The sequence below is a fragment of the Bufo bufo genome, chromosome 1 (assembly GCF_905171765.1).
Source record: "Bufo bufo chromosome 1, aBufBuf1.1, whole genome shotgun sequence".
Taxonomy (NCBI): Eukaryota; Metazoa; Chordata; class Amphibia; order Anura; family Bufonidae; genus Bufo; species Bufo bufo.
The window spans coordinates 784,054,506-784,078,156 of record NC_053389.1 but is presented as its reverse complement, the minus strand read 5'-3'; positions in this window follow the sequence as shown (position 1 = coordinate 784,078,156).

Here is a 23,651-nt window from a genome sequence, read left to right as displayed (position 1 = left end):
GTCCTCTCCCTCCGTCCTGCAGTTCTCAGGATGCTCATACTGGTGAAGCCAGCTTCCCGCTCCCCCATTCCTCTGCCGATTCGGCGCAGGCAGGTGTGGTACAGTGATGTCATCCGCAGACAGCGCAGACTGGAGATCACCGCAGATGTGCTCCGCACCGTACATTATGAATGTGGAGGTAATATAAAGGGGCACCTAAGGGGACCTCATACTGTATGGGGGGAACTTATGGGGGCATCGTACTGTGGGGGGCACTTAAAGGGGTCTGCCGGTTATACACAATAAGTCAGATGATGAAGTTCGGAGTGCATTTTGCCAACTGTCCCAAATTTGTCTCTGATTTCCAGAAGCAGTCCTGGCAAATTTGCACAGTGCTGGGCTGAAAATGGGAGGGGCTAATAAACCCCCCACCCATAAGTGGGCGTTCTCATGCGGCTAATGTCGTTTCTGGGGGAGTGGCTTATATGCCCTGATTTTACCTGCTGAAATGTTATCCAGACCCTGTTTACATCCCAGCATGAGTCTCTGTAGCTTCAGGTCTCTGCTTCTCCTTCCCCTCCCAGCTCCATCATCACAGATCCAAGCCTGCTTGAAGCCCTGCTGGAAAAATCCCGCCCTAAGACATGACATCACTGGTGACATCACATCTACTGGGCAGGGTCCAGGAGGATGGGAAGAGCACCGCTCTGAGAGGCAGAGTCACTGATGACGCGCCTCAGATGTAGATGTGATGTCATCGGGACAGAGAACCAACACAGCAGAAAATGTCAAGTGACCGCGATAGAGCGCAGGAAATCAGGGCATTACAGATATTAACTATTAGTAAGTAATAACGTGTTGTTTCCTGTCAATTGATGATGAAAATTGCAAACCCAGAATATCCCTTTAAGGGGGCCTCATACTACGTGGGGACACTTAAAGGGGTTGTCTCATTTCAGTAAATGGCATTTATCATGTAGACAAAGTTAAAAATATTCTACAGTTTTCAAACCAGCACCTGGATCTGAATACTTTTGTAATTGCATGTAATTAAAAATTTAGTATAGCCTCTGAGCTATTCCCTGAAATCTATCTGTACAGCGCCACCTGCTGTTTTTTTAATTTTATTTCTTTGTCCTGCTCACTGAGATGGCCGCACATGCTCAGTTTCATCCTTCAACTGCCTCCTGAGCTGTGATAGGGAGCACATGGACACGCCTCCTGAGCTGTGATAGGGAGCGCATGGACACGCCTCCTGAGCTGTGATAAGGAGAGCTGAGACACACCTCCTGAGCTGTGATAGGGAGAGCATGGACACTCCTCCTGAGCTGTGATAGGGAGCACATGGACACGCCTCCTGAGCTGTGAGATGGCCGCACATGCTCAGTTTCATCCTTCAACTGCCTCCTGAGCTGTGATAAGGAGAGCTGAGACACACCTCCTGAGCTTTGATAGGGAGCGCATGGACACTCCTCCTGAGCTGTGATAGGGAGCACATGGACACGCCTCCTGAGCTGTGATAGGGAGCGCATGGACACGCCTCCTGAGCTGTGATAGGGAGCGCATAGACACGCCTCCTGAGCTGTGATAAGGAGAGCTGAGACACGCCTCCTGAGCTGTGATAAGGAGAGCTGAGACACGCCTCCTGAGTTGTGATAGGGAGAGCTGAGACACGCCCCCTTAGCTGCAGCAGAAAAGACACTCCCCTTGAGCTGTCAGCTTGATATAAATCTAGCAGATCAATGGGGAGATCTCTGGACCCATGTGAGGTACAGGGCTGGTTCTAGCTTTGTTATAAAGAGATTGTCCTGGACTATATCATCAGGGGCGTAACGATCGCGGTCGCAGGGGGTGCGACTGCGACCGGGCCCGACGGGGGGAGGGGGCCCGCTGTACTAACATGTAATGAAGAGCTGTGACGGGGCCCGGCATGAAGTACAGTGACAATGCCAGCCCCGTCAGGGCGCTCCATTACACGTTTAATATTATGAGGCAAGGTGGGGGAGGTTTGCGCAGAGAGGGGGAGGAGGAAGAGGGGGGACGCGCGCACTCACTCATATACACTCGGCCCGGCAGTTCTTGTCACTGCCGGGCTGTCTCCAGATCATCAGTGAAGCAGGAGCTCTAGCGCTCCCTCTGCTTGCCGCACATCGCGCTGCTGGCTGTGGGAGGAGCTCTGAAGGCCCGGGAAACTGCCTTCAGTACAGCCAGCAGCGCGATGTGAGTGTGGCAGTGAAACATCAGGGAAGAGGGTAAGTATGTTTTTTTTTTTTTTTGCAGACTGGGGGCAAAGGGGAAGGGGGGGCACAAAAGTGTGCATCTCTACTGAGGGGGCACCTAATCTGTCATAACTACTGTGAGGGGGGCACATATAAAGGCATTACTATGAGGGGGCACATATATCAACTACTGTGAGGGGGGGCACATAATCTGGCATAACCACTGTGAGGGGTACATATGTGGGCATATCTAATGTGAGGGGCACATAATCTAGCATAACCACTGTAGGGGGGCACGTATCTGGTCATTACTGTGAGGGGCAAATAATCTGGCATAACTACTGTGAGGGGGCACATATCTGGTCATAACTACTGTGAGGGGGAACATATCTGGCCAATACTACTGTGAGGGGCACATATCTTGCTATATCCACTGTGAGGGGCACATATCTGGGCATATCCACTGTGAGGGGCACATATCTGGGCATATCCACTGTGAAGGGGGCACATATCTGGGCATAACTACTGTGAAGGGGGCACATATCTGGCATAAATACCGTGAGGGGGCACATATTTGGCATAACTACTGTTAGGGGGCACATATTTGGCATATCTACTGTTAGGGGGCACATATCTGGGCATAACTACTGTGACAGGAACAAAGGTGGGCTTAATTACTGTGAAAGGCCACAAGGTGGGCATTAGTACTGTGAGGGGCCACAATGTGGGCATTAGTACTGTGTGGTAGAACTTAGGGGAAATGTCCTAAATTACCCTGCTATACATTGGCATAGCTCAGTCTACCAGGCCAGCACAGCGCCCCCTGCTGGTGATTTCATAGGGGCAGTCACCATCCCTTCCTTATGTGATTATTCATTTTTTTCTCTATCACCACAGGGACCTTGTTCTGGATCCAGTGGACATCACGCCGAAGCCAGCGACACCCTGGATGAGGTAGGACCAGATTTTATTAGGACTGGGTTAGTGTAGCCATGCATTGGGCTTAGGGCTCTTTAACACGAGCGGATCCCGTGTGGCTAATCCGCTGTGTGAAAGAGAGCCAAGCCCCGCTCCGGACAGCAGAGACACGGAGCAGTAACATGATTGATAATGCTCCGTGCCTCTCTATGATCGTTTTGCTACAAACTCACAGTGACCACTTTATCTCACTGTGATTTTGTAGTAAAAAGGTCACAGAGAGGCACGGAGCATTATCAATCATGTTACTGCTCCGTGTCTCTTGGCCCTCATTCACGCAGCGGACTAACCACAAGGGAAAGAGCCCTTCGTAAGAAAATCTGCCGCTTCTTTGTAAAAAGGGGGGGGGGGGGGGCCCCGATCCAAAGTTTGCACTGGGGCCCATAACACTCTAGTTACGCCACTGTATATCATGTCTGATTTTCATTTTTTACATTAGTCATGGGATAACCCCTTTAATACAAGGCACTTACTAATCTATTGTGATTGCCCATATTGCCTCCTTTGCTGGCTGGATTCATTTTTCCATCACATTATACACTGCTCCTATTCAGGGGTTACGACCACCCTGAAGTCCATCAGCAGTGGTCGTGCTTGCACACTATAGAAAAAGCACTGGCCTCTCTGGTGGTCATGACCATGGAGGCGCACACGGGCTGGTGCCTTTTCCTATAGTGTGCAAGCACGACCACTGCTGATGGACTGCAGGGTGGTCATAACCTACAGGCTGGCCGCTGCACATCTCCTCCTCCTCAGGACTGCCAGAGGGATTTAAATGTACTGAGAGGTTGTGACCAGATTGGGGGTGGGGAGATGAGGGGAAGATGGGGAAAACCAGCATGTGACCTGATTGGGACTGGGGGCAGGAAAGTGAGCTTGTGGAGATGAGCATGCGACCAGATCGGGGAAGGGGGGAGAGGTGAGCTTGGGAGATGGGGGAATGAGTAGATGGCCAGATCTGCGGTGGGGGGAGTAAGGTGAGCTTCGGGAGATGGGGGAACAAACATGTGACCAGATTGGGGGGGAGGCAGGACTGTGAGTTTAGGGAGATGGGGGAATGATTGAAGGTGGGGGGAGGTTGGTGAGCCTGAACAAGATTGCTGGGGGGATAGGGGAGGTGGGTTATGAAGGAAAACCAGCTTTCTGACTACTTTGGGGGATTGGGGGATTGGGGGATAGTGGCGTCGCTAGGGGGGGGCGAGGGGGGGCAATCGCCCCCCCTATGTTGTCCTTTGCCCCCCTGGTTGCCCCCCCGCTGATTCCCCCACGTGAATACTAATGAGCGCTTCCATTATGGAAGCGCTCATTAGAACCTAGAGACCAGGAAGTGGTGAACGCTCTGTACTCACCACTTCCTGGTCCTCGGCTGTCGGCTGTGCAGGGCTGCGCACAGCGTGAGGGCGCTCTGTGACCTCACGCTGTGCGCGCCAGTTCAGAGCACAGAGTCGACTGAGGAGAGGCAGGCGGCATCCAGGAGCAGGAGAGGTAAGTGATTTTTTATTTTATAAAAAAATGTGGCTGCTGGGGGCATATGGGGGCTAATGATGAGGCATATGGGGGCTAATGATGAGGCATATGGGGGCTAATGATGAGGCATATGGGGGCTAATGATGAGGCATATGGGGGCTAATGATGAGGCATATGGGGGCTAATGATGAGGCATATGGGGGCTAATGGAGAGGCATATGGGGGCTAATGGAGAGGCATATGGGGGCTAATGATGAGGCATATGGGGGCTAATGATGAGGCATATGGGGGCTAATGATGAGGCATATGGGGGCTAATGGAGAGGCATATGGGTGCTAATGGTGAGGCATATGGGTGCTAATGATGAGGCATATGGGGGCTAATGATGAGGCATATGGGGGCTAATGGAGAGGCATATGGGTGCTAATGGTGAGGCATATGGGTGCTAATGGTGAGGCATATGGGTGCTAATGATGAGGCATATGGGGGCTAATGATGAGGCATATGGGGGCTAATGGAGAGGCATATGGGGGCTAATGGAGAGGCATATGGGTGCTAATGATGAGGCATATGGGGGCTAATGATGAGGCATATGGGGGCTAATGATGAGGCATATGGGGGCTAATGATGAGGCATATGGGGGCTAATGATGAGGCATATGGGGGCTAATGGAGAGGCATATGGGGGCTAATGGAGAGGCATATGGGGGCTAATGGAGAGGCATATGGGGGCTAATGGAGAGGCATATGGGGGCTAATGATGAGGCATATGGGGGCTAATGATGAGGCATATGGGGGCTAATGGAGAGGCATATGGGGGCTAATGGAGAGGCATATGGGGGCTAATGGAGAGGCATATGGGGGCTAATGGAGAGGCATATGGGGGCTAATGGAGAGGCATATGGGTGCTAATGATGAGGCATATGGGGGCTAATGATGAGGCATATGGGGGCTAATGATGAGGCATATGGGGGCTAATGATGAGGCATATGGGGGCTAATGATGAGGCATATGGGGGCTAATGATGAGGCATATGGGGGCTAATGGAGAGGCATATGGGGGCTAATGGAGAGGCATATGGGGGCTAATGATGAGGCATATGGGGGCTAATGATGAGAGGCATATGGGGGCTAATGATGAGAGGCATATGGGGGCTAATGATGAGAGGCATATGGGGGCTAATAATGAGAGGCATATGATGGCTAATGAGAGGCATAATAACAGTGTCATCCACAGATGCCCCCATAACAGTGTGTCTTCCACAGATCCACCATAACAGTACGCCTGCGCACTGACGAGAGACAGAAAGAAGGGGAAAGAATCCGCGGAAGAGAGCAGAGGACGGCACAGCAGACGACTGAATGGCTTCTTTTGTAAGTAAATAGTTTTATTATAAATGTATCCCTGCAGACCGCAATTCTCTCGTATTTTGTAATCTTATTTATATATACTAATTTTGTTTTTGCCCCCCCATATTTGACTGTGGTATCTTTGTGCCCCCCCCCTATATATTATTCCTAGAGTCGCCACTGTTGGGGGAAGGAGTGATGAGCCTGAAAATGATTTATGGGGGCGACGGGGAACAAGCTAACTGACTACTTTTGGGCGTGCGGTGGGTATGGGGAGTCGTAATGTGATTAGTCTGTTGGTGGGTGAGATCTAAGTGTGATTGGTGCAGCTCTGTGGGGGGTCACCAGTATATGGGGTACTAATGTATGTCGGATGGTGGTGGGGGGGGGCAGCCCTCAGTCACTTAAAATGAGTGAGAGCTGCTCTTTCCCACTGTTGGTGGTGGGGGGTCCCCCATATACTGGTCCCTTAGGAGGATTCCGAGGAGCAGTGACAAACTTTACTATCTATTATTCTGAAAAGTTGCAAACCTCTTTAAGCCGTGCAGGTCAGGCAGAGTTGTTGAGAATTTCGGGACATAGCTAGTAAATTACCCGGTTTATGTCGCATATTTGTGTTATATTACTTTCCCGTATGGCTCGTCACACCGAGCGCTTCAGCTTTGATAAAAAAAAAAAAAAACGGTGACACAACCCCTTTAAGAAGGCATTACTTGGTGTTGAGGCACTTAAGAGGACATGGCACTATACGGAGGGCACTTATGGGAACATTGTACTTAGCGGGGATTCTATAATGTTGGAAAATACGTACTCCATAAAGCGTACCAGTACAGACTGATGGGAGGACTAACCCAGTGGACCAGCAGAGGGCGCTCTTCTCTTAATAAAATTGGTGTAATTAAATCCTCATTAGCGTCTATTAAGGAAATATTCCTCACGCTGGGCACCAGAAGATAGCAATGCCATTTCCTATCAGCGCGCTGGAGCGCGGCACAGCATTGTGAGGCCTGCAGCCGATAAAGAGCCTCCATCCTGTACCCACCCTGCTCTGATTTACTACCTTTTTTTGTTGTTGTTGTAGTTGCCGTCTTTTCCGATGGGGCACGTCTCAAATGCAGGCTCAATCTGTCTTATTTTTGAATTGTTCTCATTGGGTAACATAGGATTGGAAGTGTTGAATTTCAGCGCCCGATCCATTTCTTCTGCCAGGAAACGAGCCACCGCCAGAGATATCTGGGAGCAGCTTTCTCCTCTCTGCCCCCTGAGGACAAGTAAATGTTCAGCCAAGCCAGTGAGGGACATTTATTAAGATCTTTACGCCAATATTGTGATGTAAAAAAGTCGCAGATTATGATGAACATCATGTGTGCACCATAATTTGTGACCTTCTGAGCTTCTCAGCAATTTTCTGAAGTGCCAAGAAAAGGACGCGTGGTTTAGTGGGAGGGGTGGGGCTTTGACCTAACCCCTCAGGTAAACGCTATAGAAAGAAATAAATAAAAACTGTGCTAAAAAAAAAAAATCTTTTTGGTCACCTTGGCCCATAAAGTGTAATAATGAATGATCAAAAAATCATATGAACCCAAAAATGGTACTAATAAAAACATCAACTCTTTCTTTAAAAAACGAGCCACTGCACAAGACGATTGGCAGAGCAATAAAAAAATATGGCGTTCAGAAAACGGAGACACAAAAACATAATTTTTTTTTTCAAAAATGCTTTATTATGTAAAACTGAAACAAACAAAGTAGATATATTTGATATCATTGCGTCCGTAACAACCTGCTCTATAAAAATAGCACATGATCTACCCTGTCAGATGTATGTTGTAAAAAATAAAAAATGAACAGTGCCAAAACAGCCATTTTTTGGTTACCTTGCCTCACAAAAAACTTAATATAGAGCAATTAAAAATCATATGTACCCCAAAATAGTACCAATAAAACTGGCACCTTATTCCCTAGTTTCCAAAATGGGGTCACTTTTTGGGAGTTTCTACTGTAAGGGTGCATCAGAGGGGCTTCTAAAAACCAGTTCAGCAAAATCTGCCTTCCAAAAACCATACGGCGCTCCTTTTCTTCTGCGCCCTGCCGTGTGCCCTTACATCAGTTTACGTCCACATGTGGGGTGTTTCTGTAAACCGCAGAATCAGGGTAATAAATATTGAGTTTTGTTTGGCTGTTAACCTTCCATGTGTTAAAGAAAAAAATTGTGACTGAATTCAGTAGGGTGACAGTTGTAGGGAGGAAGCTGTTCCTAAACCTGCTGGTTTTAGTCTGAAGGGTCCTGTAGCGCCTTCTGGAGGGGAGGAGCTGGAAGAGTTTATTTGCAGGATGAGAGGAGTCCCTAAGAATGATGCGTGCCCGGCGTAGACATCTCTTCTTGTGAACATCCTAAATGGCAGGAAGTGGAGTCCCTGTGATGCGTTGGGCGGTTTTCACCACCCACTGCAGTGCCTTGCAGTCAGCAACAGAGCAATTCCCATACCAGACTGCAACACAGTTGGTCAGGATGCGCTCTATCGCACAGCGGTAGAAGTTACCCAGTATGTCAGCAGACAGGTGGGTTTTCTTCAGTGTCCGCAAGAAAAAGAGGCGCTGATGTGCCTTTTTGACCAGGCTGGAGATGTTGGTTGACCAGAACAGATTCTCAGAGATGTGGGTCCCCAGGAACTTGAAGCTGGAAACCCGTTCAACAGCCGTGCCATTTATGTGAATGAAGTCATGGGTGTTCCTCCTCTCCTTCCTGAAGTCCACAATGAGCTATTTTGTTTTGCTGGTATTCAGGAGCAGGTTGAAGGTGAAAAAAGAGTAGAGGAATGGGCTCAGCACACAGCCCTGTGGAGTGCCAGTGTTGAGTATAATGGTGGTGGAGCAGTTATTTCCTGACCTAACATGCTGGGGTCTGTTGGTCAGAAAGTCCATGATCCAGTTACAGATAGGGTTGCTGATTCCAAGATCCACAAGTTTAGTGATCAACTTGGAGGGAATGACTGTATTGAATGCTGAGCTGAAATCAACAAACATCGTTCTTGCATAAGTATTCTTGTTATCCAGGTGTGAGAGTACACAGTGAAGCGTTGTAGATACAGCATCCTCTGTACTCCTATTGCTTCAATAGTCAAATTGGTGAGGATCCAGTGTGGGGGACAAGCATAACTTGAGGTGTGCCAGGACCAGTTGCTCAAAGCACTTCATAACTATAGGCGTGAGTGCTACAGGGCGATAGTCGTCAGGCACATTAGTGATGAGCGTTTCGGCACTGGTACAATGGAGGTGGTCTTGAAGCACGATGGTACTACTGCCTGGGCAAGCGACAGGTTGAAGATGTCAGTAAAGACTCATGCAAGCTGCTCAGCACATTCTTGAAGCACACCAATCCAGGAATGCCGTCAGGGCAAGCAGCCTTGCCCTGCTCAGTGCTTTATGGACATCTGTGAGGGTGAGAGTAAAGGTATGGCAGTCATCAGAGGGTAGGGTTTTTGCAAACTTTTCCTTGTTATCATTCTCAAAACGAGCGTAGAAGTCATTTAGCTCATTGAGGGAGGACACATTCATGGCTGTCTGTGTGGAATTGCTGGGCTTATAGTCAGATATGGCCTGAATGCCCAGAAACATGCGTCGTGGGTCAGCTTGTAGCTGTGCTTGGCCTTCTTGATGCCCCTTTCCAGATCTGCCCTGGACGTACTGTAGGCCTGAGCGTCACCAGATCTGAAGGCAATGTTACGTGCCTTTAGTACACTCACCTAAAGAATTATTAGGAACACCTGCATGCAATTATCTAGTCAACCAATTACATGGCAGTTGCTTCAATGCATTTAGGGGTGTGGTCCTGGTCAAGACAATCTCCTGAACTCCAAACTGAATGTCAGAATGTGAAAGAAAGGTGATTTAAGCAATTTTGAGCGTGGCATGGTTGTTGGTGCCAGACGGGCCGGTCTGAGTATTTCACAATCTGCTCAGTTACTGGGATTTTCACGCACAACCATTTCTAGGGTTTACAAAGAATGGTGTGAAAAGGGAAAAACATCCAGTATGCGGCAGTCCTGTGGGCAAAAATGCCTTGTGGATGCTAGCGGTCAGAGGAGAATGGGCCGACTGATTCAAGCTAATAGAAGAGCAACGTTGACTGAAATAATAGTCAACATGTCCTACGGTGTAGAACATGTCTTAAGCCCGGACACCACGACAAGGTTTCTCAAGTAGCCCGGGACCCTACACTCTCCTACCTGAGCCATATGGGCGATACCAGGAGCCAGTGGGCAAATTACAGGAGCATAGGGCCGACTCGCAAACAACTCACCAGTTACCTCCAGCATGTGGCCATGCTTGCAATGGGAGGAGGGAGGAGTCTGTGAGTCCCACTCAAGACTTGCTGATATAGCCCAGGCTTCACAGGTGCACCTAAATGTGACCTGTAGATGGAAAACAGGCACATTTAAATAGGAGTTTATACACCTCCAGGAATCTATATATACAAACTAAGAAGACAGGTTGGCATCAGCAGGAGCTGCTCAAACCCACATGCAGTTGTGCATATATATAGGGGAGCAAATCCTGCACTTGTGGCCCGTTGCTAATGGCAATCCCCAGCAAAATGCATACAATGGAGGATGCCCGCGGCGAACCACAAGTACCACAATAGACATCCTACACAAGGTAACAAGTGCGGATGTGATAATTAATATAACAATATAACAAAACAATGACAAACATAGGTGCACTCTGCAGTCTCACTAATTCTCAAACTGATTTTAAAATTGAGAGATTAGTCAACATGTCCTACGGTGTAGAACATGTCTTAAGCCCGGACACCACGACAAGGTTTCTCAAGTAGCCCGGGACCCTACACTCTCCTACCTGAGCCATATGGGCGATACCAGGAGCCAGTGGGCAAATTACAGGAGCATAGGGCCGACTCGCAAACAACTCACCAGTTACCTCCAGCATGTGGCCATGCTTGCAATGGGAGGAGGGAGGAGTCTGTGAGTCCCACTCAAGACTTGCTGATATAGCCCAGGCTTCACAGGTGCACCTAAATGTGACCTGTAGATGGAAAACAGGCACATTTAAATAGGAGTTTATACACCTCCAGGAATCTATATATACAAACTAAGAAGACAGGTTGGCATCAGCAGGAGCTGCTCAAACCCACATGCAGTTGTGCATATATATAGGGGAGCAAATCCTGCACTTGTGGCCCGTTGCTAATGGCAATCCCCAGCAAAATGCATACAATGGAGGATGCCCGCGGCGAACCACAAGTACCACAATAGACATCCTACACAAGGTAACAAGTGCGGATGTGATAATTAATATAACAATATAACAAAACAATGACAAACATAGGTGCACTCTGCAGTCTCACTAATTCTCAAACTGATTTTAAAATTGAGAGATTAGTCAACATGTCCTACGGTGTAGAACATGTCTTAAGCCCGGACACCACGACAAGGTTTCTCAAGTAGCCCGGGACCCTACACTCTCCTACCTGAGCCATATGGGCGATACCAGGAGCCAGTGGGCAAATTACAGGAGCATAGGGCCGACTCGCAAACAACTCACCAGTTACCTCCAGCATGTGGCCATGCTTGCAATGGGAGGAGGGAGGAGTCTGTGAGTCCCACTCAAGACTTGCTGATATAGCCCAGGCTTCACAGGTGCACCTAAATGTGACCTGTAGATGGAAAACAGGCACATTTAAATAGGAGTTTATACACCTCCAGGAATCTATATATACAAACTAAGAAGACAGGTTGGCATCAGCAGGAGCTGCTCAAACCCACATGCAGTTGTGCATATATATAGGGGAGCAAATCCTGCACTTGTGGCCCGTTGCTAATGGCAATCCCCAGCAAAATGCATACAATGGAGGATGCCCGCGGCGAACCACAAGTACCACAATAGACATCCTACACACGGTAACAAGTGCGGATGTGATAATTAATATAACAATATAACAAAACAATGACAAACATAGGTGCACTCTGCAGTCTCACTAATTCTCAAACTGATTTTAAAATTGAGAGATTAGTCAACATGTCCTACGGTGTAGAACATGTCTTAAGCCCGGACACCACGACAAGGTTTCTCAAGTAGCCCGGGACCCTACACTCTCCTACCTGAGCCATATGGGCGATACCAGGAGCCAGTGGGCAAATTACAGGAGCATAGGGCCGACTCGCAAACAACTCACCAGTTACCTCCAGCATGTGGCCATGCTTGCAATGGGAGGAGGGAGGAGTCTGTGAGTCCCACTCAAGACTTGCTGATATAGCCCAGGCTTCACAGGTGCACCTCCCATTGCAAGCATGGCCACATGCTGGAGGTAACTGGTGAGTTGTTTGCGAGTCGGCCCTATGCTCCTGTAATTTGCCCACTGGCTCCTGGTATCGCCCATATGGCTCAGGTAGGAGAGTGTAGGGTCCCGGGCTACTTGAGAAACCTTGTCGTGGTGTCCGGGCTTAAGACATGTTCTACACCGTAGGACATGTTGACTAATCTCTCAATTTTAAAATCAGTTTGAGAATTAGTGAGACTGCAGAGTGCACCTATGTTTGTCATTGTTTTGTTATATTGTTATATTAATTATCACATCCGCACTTGTTACCTTGTGTAGGATGTCTATTGTGGTACTTGTGGTTCGCCGCGGGCATCCTCCATTGTATGCATTTTGCTGGGGATTGCCATTAGCAACGGGCCACAAGTGCAGGATTTGCTCCCCTATATATATGCACAACTGCATGTGGGTTTGAGCAGCTCCTGCTGATGCCAACCTGTCTTCTTAGTTTGTATATATAGATTCCTGGAGGTGTATAAACTCCTATTTAAATGTGCCTGTTTTCCATCTACAGGTCACATTTAGGTGCACCTGTGAAGCCTGGGCTATATCAGCAAGTCTTGAGTGGGACTCACAGACTCCTCCCTCCTCCCATTGCAAGCATGGCCACATGCTGGAGGTAACTGGTGAGTTGTTTGCGAGTCGGCCCTATGCTCCTGTAATTTGCCCACTGGCTCCTGGTATCGCCCATATGGCTCAGGTAGGAGAGTGTAGGGTCCCGGGCTACTTGAGAAACCTTGTCGTGGTGTCCGGGCTTAAGACATGTTCTACACCGTAAGACATGTTGACTAATCTCTCAATTTTAAAATCAGTTTGAGAATTAGTGAGACTGCAGAGTGCACCTATGTTTGTCATTGTTTTGTTATATTGTTATATTAATTATCACATCCGCACTTGTTACCTTGTGTAGGATGTCTATTGTGGTACTTGTGGTTCGCCGCGGGCATCCTCCATTGTATGCATTTTGCTGGGGATTGCCATTAGCAACGGGCCACAAGTGCAGGATTTGCTCCCCTATATATATGCACAACTGCATGTGGGTTTGAGCAGCTCCTGCTGATGCCAACCTGTCTTCTTAGTTGACTGAAATAACCACTCGTTACAACCGAGGTATGCAGCAAAGCATTTGTGAAGCCACAACACGCACAACCTTGAGGCGGATGGGCTACAACAGCAGAAGACCCCACCGGGTACCACTCATCTCCACTACAAATAGGAAAAAGAGGCTACAATTTGCACAAGCTCACCAAAATTGGACTGTTGAACTGTGGAAAAATGTTGCCTGGTCTGATGAGTCTCGATTTCTGTTGAGACATTCAAATGGTAGAGTCTGAATATGGCGTAAACAGAATGAGAACATGTATCCATTATGCCTTGTTACCACTGTGCAGGCTGGTGGTGGTGGTGTAATGGTGTGGGGGATGTTTTCTGGGCACACTTTAGGCCCCTTAGTGCCAATTGGGCATCGTTTAAATGCCACGGGCTACCTGAGCATTGTTTCTGACCATGTCCATCCCTTCATGACCACCATGTACCCATCCTCTGATGGCTACTTCCAGCAGGATAATGCACCATGTCACAAAGCTCCAATCATTTCAAATTGGTTTCTTGAACATGACAATGAGTTCACTGTACTAAAATGGCCCCCACAGTCACCAGATCTCAACCCAATAGAGCATCTTTGGGATGTGGTGGAACGGGAGCTTCGTGCCCTGGATGTGCATCCCTCAAATCTCCATCAACTGCAAGATGCTATCCTATCAATATGGGCCAACATTTCTAAAGAATGCTATCAGCACCTTGTTGAATCAATGCCACGTAGAATTAAGGCAGTTCTGAAGGCAAAAGGGGGTCCAACACCGTATTAGTATGGTGTTCCTAATAATTCTTTAGGTGAGTGTAAAAGCCGTACTTCCTTGTTCATCCATGGTTTCTGATTTGGGTACATTGTGATCTGCTTTTCTGTGGTAACATTGTCATGTTGATGTATTCCAGTACTGAGTACGTGTAAGAGTCGATGTTAGTGTGAGAACCACAGGTGGCCTGAGAGGCAAACATGCTCCAGTCCTGGAGTACAGAATCTACCCCCGCTGGCCCCCCTTTAATTGTCTTCACTAATGGTTTCACACGGTTGATAAGCGGTGAATACTTGGGGGTGAGAAACAAAGAAAGGTGATCAGACTGTCCCAGGTGAGGGAGGGGCGTTGCCTTGTAGGCTCCAACAATGTTTGTATAGACATGGTCCAAGGTTTTTTCCCCTCTGGTATGGCAGGAGACATGTTGATGAAATTTAGGTTAGAGTGATTAAAGTCACCTGCTACAATAAATGCAGTCTCAGGGTGTGCAGATTGTCGTTTTCTGATGACAGCATGAAGTTCTTCATAGCAAGCTTGGCATTAGCATCCGGTGGGATATATGCAGCTGTTATTATAGTGGAGGTGAACTCCCTCGGCAGATAGAACGGTCTACATTTAACCATAAGATACTCTAGGTCAGCTGAGCAGTGTTTTCCAACAATGACAGAGTTCGTACACCAAGCCTTGTTAACATAAATGCCCAGTCCTCCGCCTCTTGTCTTACCGGAATCATCTGCTATATAGATGATAGATAGATAGATACTGTAGATAATAGATAGATAAATAAATAGATAGATATGATCGACCATTCACAGTAGATTATCTACTCCCCCTCTCTCCCCAATGACCTCTGCACAGGTCATAGAGTGTACGTGGATAACTTTCCTGTAGAAGTCCATGAGGTCCCCTCCTGTCCATTGTGTCTAGGACCCAGGGTGGCTGCTGTAAAGCATATCTTTAAATGCCTCTTAACAACAGCTCACAAAAGATGGCCGCCCCATAATCATATTCTGGAAGCAGAATTAAAAAATCTACAATCAGAAAATAAAGCAGATTAGAGGAAAGGATTTATGTCACTATCTTGTTTTAAAGAGGACCTTTCACCGATTATGACAATGTGAACTAACTATACAGACATGGAGAGCGGCGCCCGGGGATCTCCCTGCACTTACTGTTATCCCCGGGCGCCGCTCCGTTCTCCTGCTACGCCCTCCGGTATCTTCGGTCACAAAGTTATGGTAGGCGGAGTCTGCCCTTGTTCTTCTGTAGCGCTGGCCAATCGCATTGCAGAGCTCACAGCCTGGGAGAAAATAACCTCCCAGGCTGTGAGCTCTGCGCTGCGATTGGCCAGCGCTAGGGCAGACTCCGCCTACCATAACTTAGGGACTGGTATCTCCGCCTACTATAACTTAGTGAGCAGAGATACCGGAGGACATAGCAGGAGAACGGAGCGGCGCCTGGGGATAATAGTAAGTGCAGTGAGATCCCCGGGCGCCTCTCTACATATCTGTATAGTTAGTTCATAGGGTAAGAATCGGTGAAAGGTCCTCTTTAAGGTTAATGGCCTTTTTCAAATCCTTTCTGCTGGAGGTCTAAGATGTTGATAATCTGTGGTTTAGAACTTTGGGATTATCCACTCTTTTAGAACAGATACAACAGGTTTGCTTCACCCTTGTGTAAGCATTTCTGGTGGATTAAAACCTGGACTGGGTCTTAAAGAGGTATTCCCATCTCAGACATTGGGGGCATATAGAGGTGGGACCTGCACTTATCTCGTAAAAACAGCCGTCAAAGTGAAGGAGGGAGCACCGCGCATGCGCAGCTGCCCTCCATTAATTTCTATGGGGCTGCCCAAAATAGCCGAGCGTTGGTTCAGCTATTTCCGTCGGGCCCATAGAAATCAATGGGAGTGGTGGCCGCGCAAGCGCAGTGCAGTTCACTTCTATGGGGAGAGCACTTGGTGGTGGCCAGACCTGGGGAAAACCTGGGGCACCCACACCAATCAGACAAAGGGGGCATATCCTAGCAATATTCCCCCATTGTCTCAGATGGTAATATCTCTTTAAGGGCCCTCTACACTGTCTGTGAATCGTACAGATTATCGCAAAGGAGCGTTCATAGTAATGGTGGTTTAAATGTACTGCCGATTACCCGATGAATGAGCGAAACGCTCGTTCATTGGGTAATCCGATCGTTTGTGCGCACGTAAAAATGATTGTTTACGAGCAGCAGATTGTGCTGTGTAAACACTGCCGCAAACAACGAGTCAGTATAGAGAAGAGTGATGGCATTAGTGATCGCCCCTCCCCATACTCTGGAGGAGATTGCTGGATGTAAATGAAGAGGTCTCCTTCACCAGCGAGCAGCAGATTGTCAGGAAGGAACTCTTCCTTCCAAACAATCTGCTGTAATATCGTTCCATGTAAAGGGACCTTTAGTGGCTGCATCATAGAAGGTAATTGATCCTGATGAAGGGGATTTTATGTCTTTACCGAAACGCGTTGAGCCACACATTTTTAGATTAAAGAGATTGACCACGAGTTGCTGATCCGTGTGCTGTTTGCCATCTTTATCGCACTACTGGAGCGCTGACTGCAATCTCCACTATACTACAGGCGATCCCGGCCGGGGGGGTTTGTCCCCAGGTGTCTTGAGCTTTATCCTGGTGGCAACCCCCCAGCGAAGTGAGTTAACTGGAGTTTTACTCTGGATTTGCTTTTAATCAGATTTTAATTGTGTATGTGTTTTATGTTCTTTTTACTATTATTATTGTGGGTCACAATCTGATCAATTGGCGCCCCCAATTTATTTACCTTTACTACCACCATTATTGTATCTCTTTTCGGGGATTTACTACTCCACTCGATTTATCGTGTACCCTGTCCTTTTGGGCCACCACAAACTCTTCTCCTCTGTGTGCGTGAGAGTGGTGCTGTCTCTCTTTTTTTGGCTAGTTAGGAGGTGCCCTTTGAGACGCCTTTCTCCTGACTACCAAGTTATAATTACTCGTCTGATCACCAAGTGTATAGCTCTTGCTAACACTACCTCCAGCTGCCTTTTTCACCACCTTGTTACCCTCCGTCTTTTTCTCACTTGCTTCCATCACCTCTGGCACCCCGGGTTTAACAGTACTTCTGGGTTTTCATTGACCCAAGTAGCATTTGTTAACCTCCTTCTCTCTTTTTTCCTCTTCTACGTGCATCATAGAAGACCAGATTATTATAGGGCAGGGGTCAGCAACCTCTGGCACTTCAGCTGTTGGGAAACTACAACTCCCAGTATGCTCCATAGATGTTTTTGAGAGTTCCTAAATCAACAAAGTACGTGTACATGCTGGGAACTGTAGTTTCATAACAGCTGGAGCGCTGAAGGTTGCTGACCCCTCTTATTGTCACGGTCATTAATGTGACAGGTGTTAGAAGATCTAAGAGACTGGCTGCACCTGATGTGATCTGACAGCCTCTTTTGGTTTCACTTGTTTCAGTGTTGTTGCTGGTAATGACCACACCTCTTGTCTCAGGTGTAGCTTAGTAGTCATTCCAACTCTCCTATTTAATCTGGCTTCACCCATCATGCTATGTGGTGTATAGCTTCAGTTTGGTATTGGAAGTGCTGGTGTGTGGTCCTCTTCTGAGTTCCTGCTCGTCCAATTACTTAAGAAGTTAAGTGTTACTTTCCCTTTATATTTTGTTGTTTCCCATCTGTCTTTTGTTACTAGGCCTCAGGGAGATGCTTGTTCTTTCTTATTGGAAGGAACAGGTCGTCTCAAGCCCTGACACTATTCCAGGGCAATTCAGGGTTTCCAGGGTCATAGGTTACAGTGTATGAACATTCCTACCCTCAAGGTCTGTTCATAGGTATAGGAGTCAGGGCTAGGATTAGGGTTTCTATAGGTGGTGTCTGTTTCCCTTTCCCTAGCTTTGAGGCCTAGTTCCTCTTCCCTTCTCTCCTGTTGTCGGTGTGGTGTTCCCTCCCACATCACTAACGTGACACTTATAGGGCCTGTTCAACCTTCAGGCTATCAGGTTGAATCTCTTTGTCTTAGCAGAACTGAATGACTAGTCACTTATAATCTCCATGGGGAAGTCTCCAGTTACACCCTCAAGTCATCTGAATGAATAGGGAAAAACATAACATCTTCCTCCAGAATGGCCCTGCCCAATTTCCATTAATATCAAGGAAACTGGAGGAAAAACGTAGGCCTGTCTGAACCTCAAAGGGATGGAATGAAATATGTCCACCTTTGCATTGAACCTGGTCATCATGAGATCAATCTCTTGCACTTCCAACATCCTGGCTACCTGTTTGAAGATTTTCTGTATTGACAGACCATTCTTCTGGGGTGGCTAGACCTCAACGCTGTAATTTAGCAACAATCCTTCTCACTTCCTTTAGAAGGATTCTGATTAGTTGTCACCTTGCTTGGTAGTATAGAGCACTGATGTAATGTTGTCTGGCCTAACATTGAGTTCTTTTACCTTGGATTTGCAGAGCAAGTGAAAAGAGGCAGGGCGAATGAGTGGAGGATGGGAATGGTAGTGACTCTAGCAAGAATGGTTTTACACACAGATCACAGTGGCAGTCCTCTTACCAAAACCCTCTTAGGGCCTTGCAGTGACAGGTTTGTGCACACTTTCTTTCCTCAAAGCACATCCACGTGCCTGTGCTCTTGCCTGGTGGTAATTGAGGTGTCCTTGGTGTTAGGTGTATTGGCAGTGCAAGGCAGGAGTGTGGATGAAGGTGCAATGGCCGGCGAATAGTAATGGAGTCAGTGACCAGGCCAGTTGGTGCAAATTAATAGGTCTCTCTTTACTAAAGTGCAGAATAGGAGTAGTAGTACATCCAATAGTATCAAGTGCAATGATTTTCCAATAGCAATGTATGGATGGATAGCGGCAATGATGGGGGTTGTTTTACTTCTTCTCTCTTTCTTTCTAAAGTCTCTCTGCAGAACCTTAGGCATGCAACTGAGGTTTTTGGTTTTGTAGTTCCCGGACTGAAGGGTACAGATTTAAGAAATGGTTTGCCAAACTGTCTGAAGGTGTGGAAGAGTGCGCTGGCAATATTCCTTCTCACAGCGGTAAAGCCAATGCAAGGCCTTGCAATTTCTGAACCTTCTAATATTCTTTTTCTCACTCTGTTAGAAGAATAGTTTGCTTGAGTAGTTTTAGTCTCAATAATAATGGTTCGCTGAAACTTGGGACTAGCTCTGAGGAGCATACACAACGTAGGTCCTCTCTGTAGCACAGCTACACTAAAACTCCCTCTCAACAGGGGTGGACCCAGGTCCATCTCCTGGCATCCTAAAAAGGGCTGAGCCAAGGTATCCATACACATGAGGTACCCAAACACTTTAAATGAAAACATTTGACTGGGACTCTAAGAGCCACAAACTGTATACCCCATTCAGGTGCACTTCTCAACCTAGTTGAGACTCAGTAGTAGTCAACAGGATCTGGAGAGGCTAGATCAAAGATCACATATATTTGAGATGTTTCAACCATATGACGGTTTGACAAGCTTGAAATAACACCTACTGTTTAGCTCCTGTGGGTTGCTATTCCACAGGTTCATACTCTGTAGCGGGGGCAAGTGCCATAAGGACCTAGGCTGCCTCAACAGCTACTAACATGAGACCTAAGATCCTCTGCCACAAAGTAACTGTCCTGCCCAGCTGGACCGAAGGGATAGAAATATCTCCTGTTATGCCAATAACCTCTTATCTCAGGTGTAACTTAAAGGGAACCTGTCCCCGGGATTTTTGGTATAGAGCTGAGGACATGGGTTGCTAGATGGCCGCTAGCACATCCGCAATACCCAGTCCCCATAGCTTTGTGTGCTTTTATTGTGTAGAAAAACCGATTTGATACATATGCATATTACCCTGGGAGGAGTCCTGTCCCTGACTCATCTCATGTACAGGACTCATCTCAGGTTAATTTGCATATGTATCAGTTCGTTTTTTTTACACAATAAAAGCACACAGAGCTATGGGCACTGGGTATTGCGGATGTGCTAGCGGCCATCTAGCAACCCATGTCCTCAGCTCTAGACACAAAATCCCGGTGACAGGTTCCCTTTAAGTGGTCATTCCAACTCCTCTATTTAATCTGGTCTCACCCATCATGCTATGCGATTGATAGCTCCTTTTTGGTTGTGGAAGTTCTGGTGTTGGTTCTCCTCTTCCTGCTCGTCTGCATACTTCAGAGTTAAGTGTCTTTTCCTTATTTCTTGTTTGTTGTATTCCCATATCTTCTGGTATTAGGACTGAGGGAGTCTCCTTTTCCTTTAGCTGGGAAGAAACATGACTTATTTGTCCTGACACTATTTCCAGGGACCTTTAGGGTCAGATAGGGCTCTAGATTCCTGAGTATGAACATTCCTACCATCGAGGTCTGTTCATACTGATAGTAGTGAGGGCTCGGTTTAGGGATTCATTAGGTGGTGACCTTACCCCTTTTCCTAGTTTCCAGGCTTAGTACCTTTTCCCATCCCTCTTGTGGTTGGTGTGGTGTTTACTACCTACACTGCGCCATGACACCCAAGCACTAAAGTAACTGGATAATTGTTTGAAGTTATTTCCAGATATTCCCTGTGTACAGCATTTTGGACCCGCATTCGTATGGACCAGGATGCTGCGGTGAGCCCGCTCCATACGAGGCGGGTGCCGGCTGTGTAATACAGCAGGCACCCAGCTGCAATGACGGGGAACAGCACTTGCGCCAAACCCTTGGCTGCCATAGGACTCCAGCATAACGGAAACGGGACGGATCAGTTTTGCAGCCCATAGACTTCTATTTTGACGGAATGAATAACGGAATGCCTCTAAAGGCATTCCGTTATGTACTCCGTCATAGAATTGCCTTATGGTCTGTGGTAACGGAATCCATAACGCAATTCACCTTTTACCAACAAACGAAGTGTAAACGAATTTCATAAGCGGAAATTCGCTCATCTCTAGTGAACACCATAACAGAAAAAAAAAAATAATGAAAAACACGTGAATAAAAAATTGAATAACAGTGATCAAAAAGTCGCACATACCACAAAAATGGTACCAATAAAAACTACAGTTTGTTACGCAAAAAACAAGCCCTAATACAGCTCTGTAGACCAAAATATAAAGAAGTTATGGGTGTAAGTAAATAAACAAAATAAAAACTACACAAGTTTGGTATCGTTGCAATCGTATTAAGCCACAGAATAAGAACATTATGTCATTTTTAGCACGCAGTGAACACCGTGATGTCAAAACCCCCAAAACCTTGGCGAAATTATGTTTTTATTTTTTTTTTCAATATTACCCCTCAAAGATTTTTGCAGTACAAGACATGGTAAATTAAATGTTGGCATTAAAAATACATCTTGTCCCGCAAAAAAACAAAAAATAATCCCTCATATGGCTATGTGAACAGAAAAATAAAAAAGTTATGGCTATTAGAACGTGGGGAGGAAAAAAAAAATTAAAAAAATTAAAATAGGACCGGTATTGAAGGGGTTCAAAAGGCACTGTACTTTGGATAACATTTTGGTATGTCATAGTGACAAATCATAAGTTGTGATCAGAGGGTTTGATTGCTAGAAGAAGGAGAGAGAAACACTCACGTCTCTTCCGTTCAGTAGACAGAAGAGCTGTGAATTGCAGGCCCTCCAACCTGCCTTTTATCTGCACAGCTGTTTTACGTTGCCAATTCTAAAAGAAAATGTCAGAGGTGACTGCCTAAAGGCAAGAAAACGGAGCTCCTATCTTGGTCACCTTGTGACATGTGTGCACTTACTGATCACACTCCTGTTACATAGATTAGGTCTCTGAACAGCTTAATCCATGCACAGCAGAGTGGCGCAGCGGAAGCGTGCTGGGCCCATAACCCAGAGGTCGATGGATCGAAACCATCCTCTGCTAGAAATTATTTTTTTCCCCCAAATTGACTTAAAGGGATTCCGTCATCTGGATTTTCCGCAATATACATTCGCCATAGCTCTCAGTGCTTTTATTTAGGCAAAAAAATGATTTTATATATATGTAAATGAGGCAAGTAAGGAGCCCAAGGGGCTGTTACTAACGTTTCTGGAGCCCAGCCCCCCCCCCCCCCCCCACTTTTTTGGTTACCTTGCCTCACAAAAAACTTAATATAGAGCAATTAAAAATCATATGTACCCCAAAATAGTACCAATAAAACTGGCACCTTATCCCCTAGTTTCCAAAATGGGGTCACTTTTTGGGAGTTTCTACTGTAAAGGTGCATCATGGGAGTTTCAAATGGGACATAGCATCTAAAAACCAGTTTAGCAAAATCTGCTTTCCAAAAACCATACGGCGCTCCTTTTCTCCTGCGCCCTGCCGTGTGCCCTTACATCAGTTTACGTCCACATGTGGGGTGTTTCTGTAAACCGCAGAATCAGGGTAAAAAATATTGAGTTTTGTTTGGCTGTTAACCTTCGATGTGTTCAGTAGGGTGACAGTTGTGGGGAAGAAGCTGTTCCTAAACCTGCTGGTTTTAGTCTGAAGGGTCCTGTAGTGCCTTCTGGAGGGGAGGAGCTGGAAGAGTTTATTTGCAGGATGAGAGGAGTCCCTAAGAATGATGCGTGCCCGGCGTAGACATCTCTTCTTGTGAACATCCTAAATGGCAGGAAGTGGAGTCCCTGTGATGCGTTAGCGGTTTTCACCGCTGCAGTGCCTTGCAGTCAGCAACAGAGCAATTCCCATACCAGACTGTAACACAGTTGGTCAGGATGCGCTCTATCGCACAGCGGTAGAAGTTACCAGTATGTCAGCAGACAGGTGGTTTTTCTTCAGTGTCAGCAAGAAAAAGAGGCACTGATGTGCCTTTTTGACCAGGCTGGAGATGTTGGTTGACCAGGACAGATTCTCAGAGATGTGGGTCCCCAGGAACTTGAAGCTGGAAACCCGTTCAACAGCGGTACCATTTATGTGGATGAAGTCCAGAGTGTTCCTCTTCTCCTTCCTGAAGTCCACAATGAGCTATTTTGTTTTGCTGGTATTCAGGAGCAGGCTATTGTCAGCGCACCACACAGCTAGGTGCTTTACCTTCTGCCTATAGTCAGACTCATTGTTGTCACTGATGAGACCGATCACCATGGTGTCATCTGCAAACTTGATGATGAAGTTGGATCCATACCTAGGCCTGCAGTCATAGGTGAAAAGGGAGTAGAGGAATGGGCTCAGCACACAGCCCTGTGGAGTGCCAGTGTTGAGTATAATGGTGGTGGAACAGTTATTTCCTGACCTAACATGCTGGGGTCTGTTGGTCAGAAAGTCCATGATCCAGTTACAGATAGGGTTGCTGATTCCAAGATCCACAAGTTTAGTGATCAACTTGGAGGGAATGACTGTATTGAATGCTGAGCTGAAATCAACAAACATCGTTCTTGCATAAGAATTCTTGTTGTCCAGGTGTGAGAATACACAGTGAAGCGCTGTAGATCCAGCATCCTCTGTACTC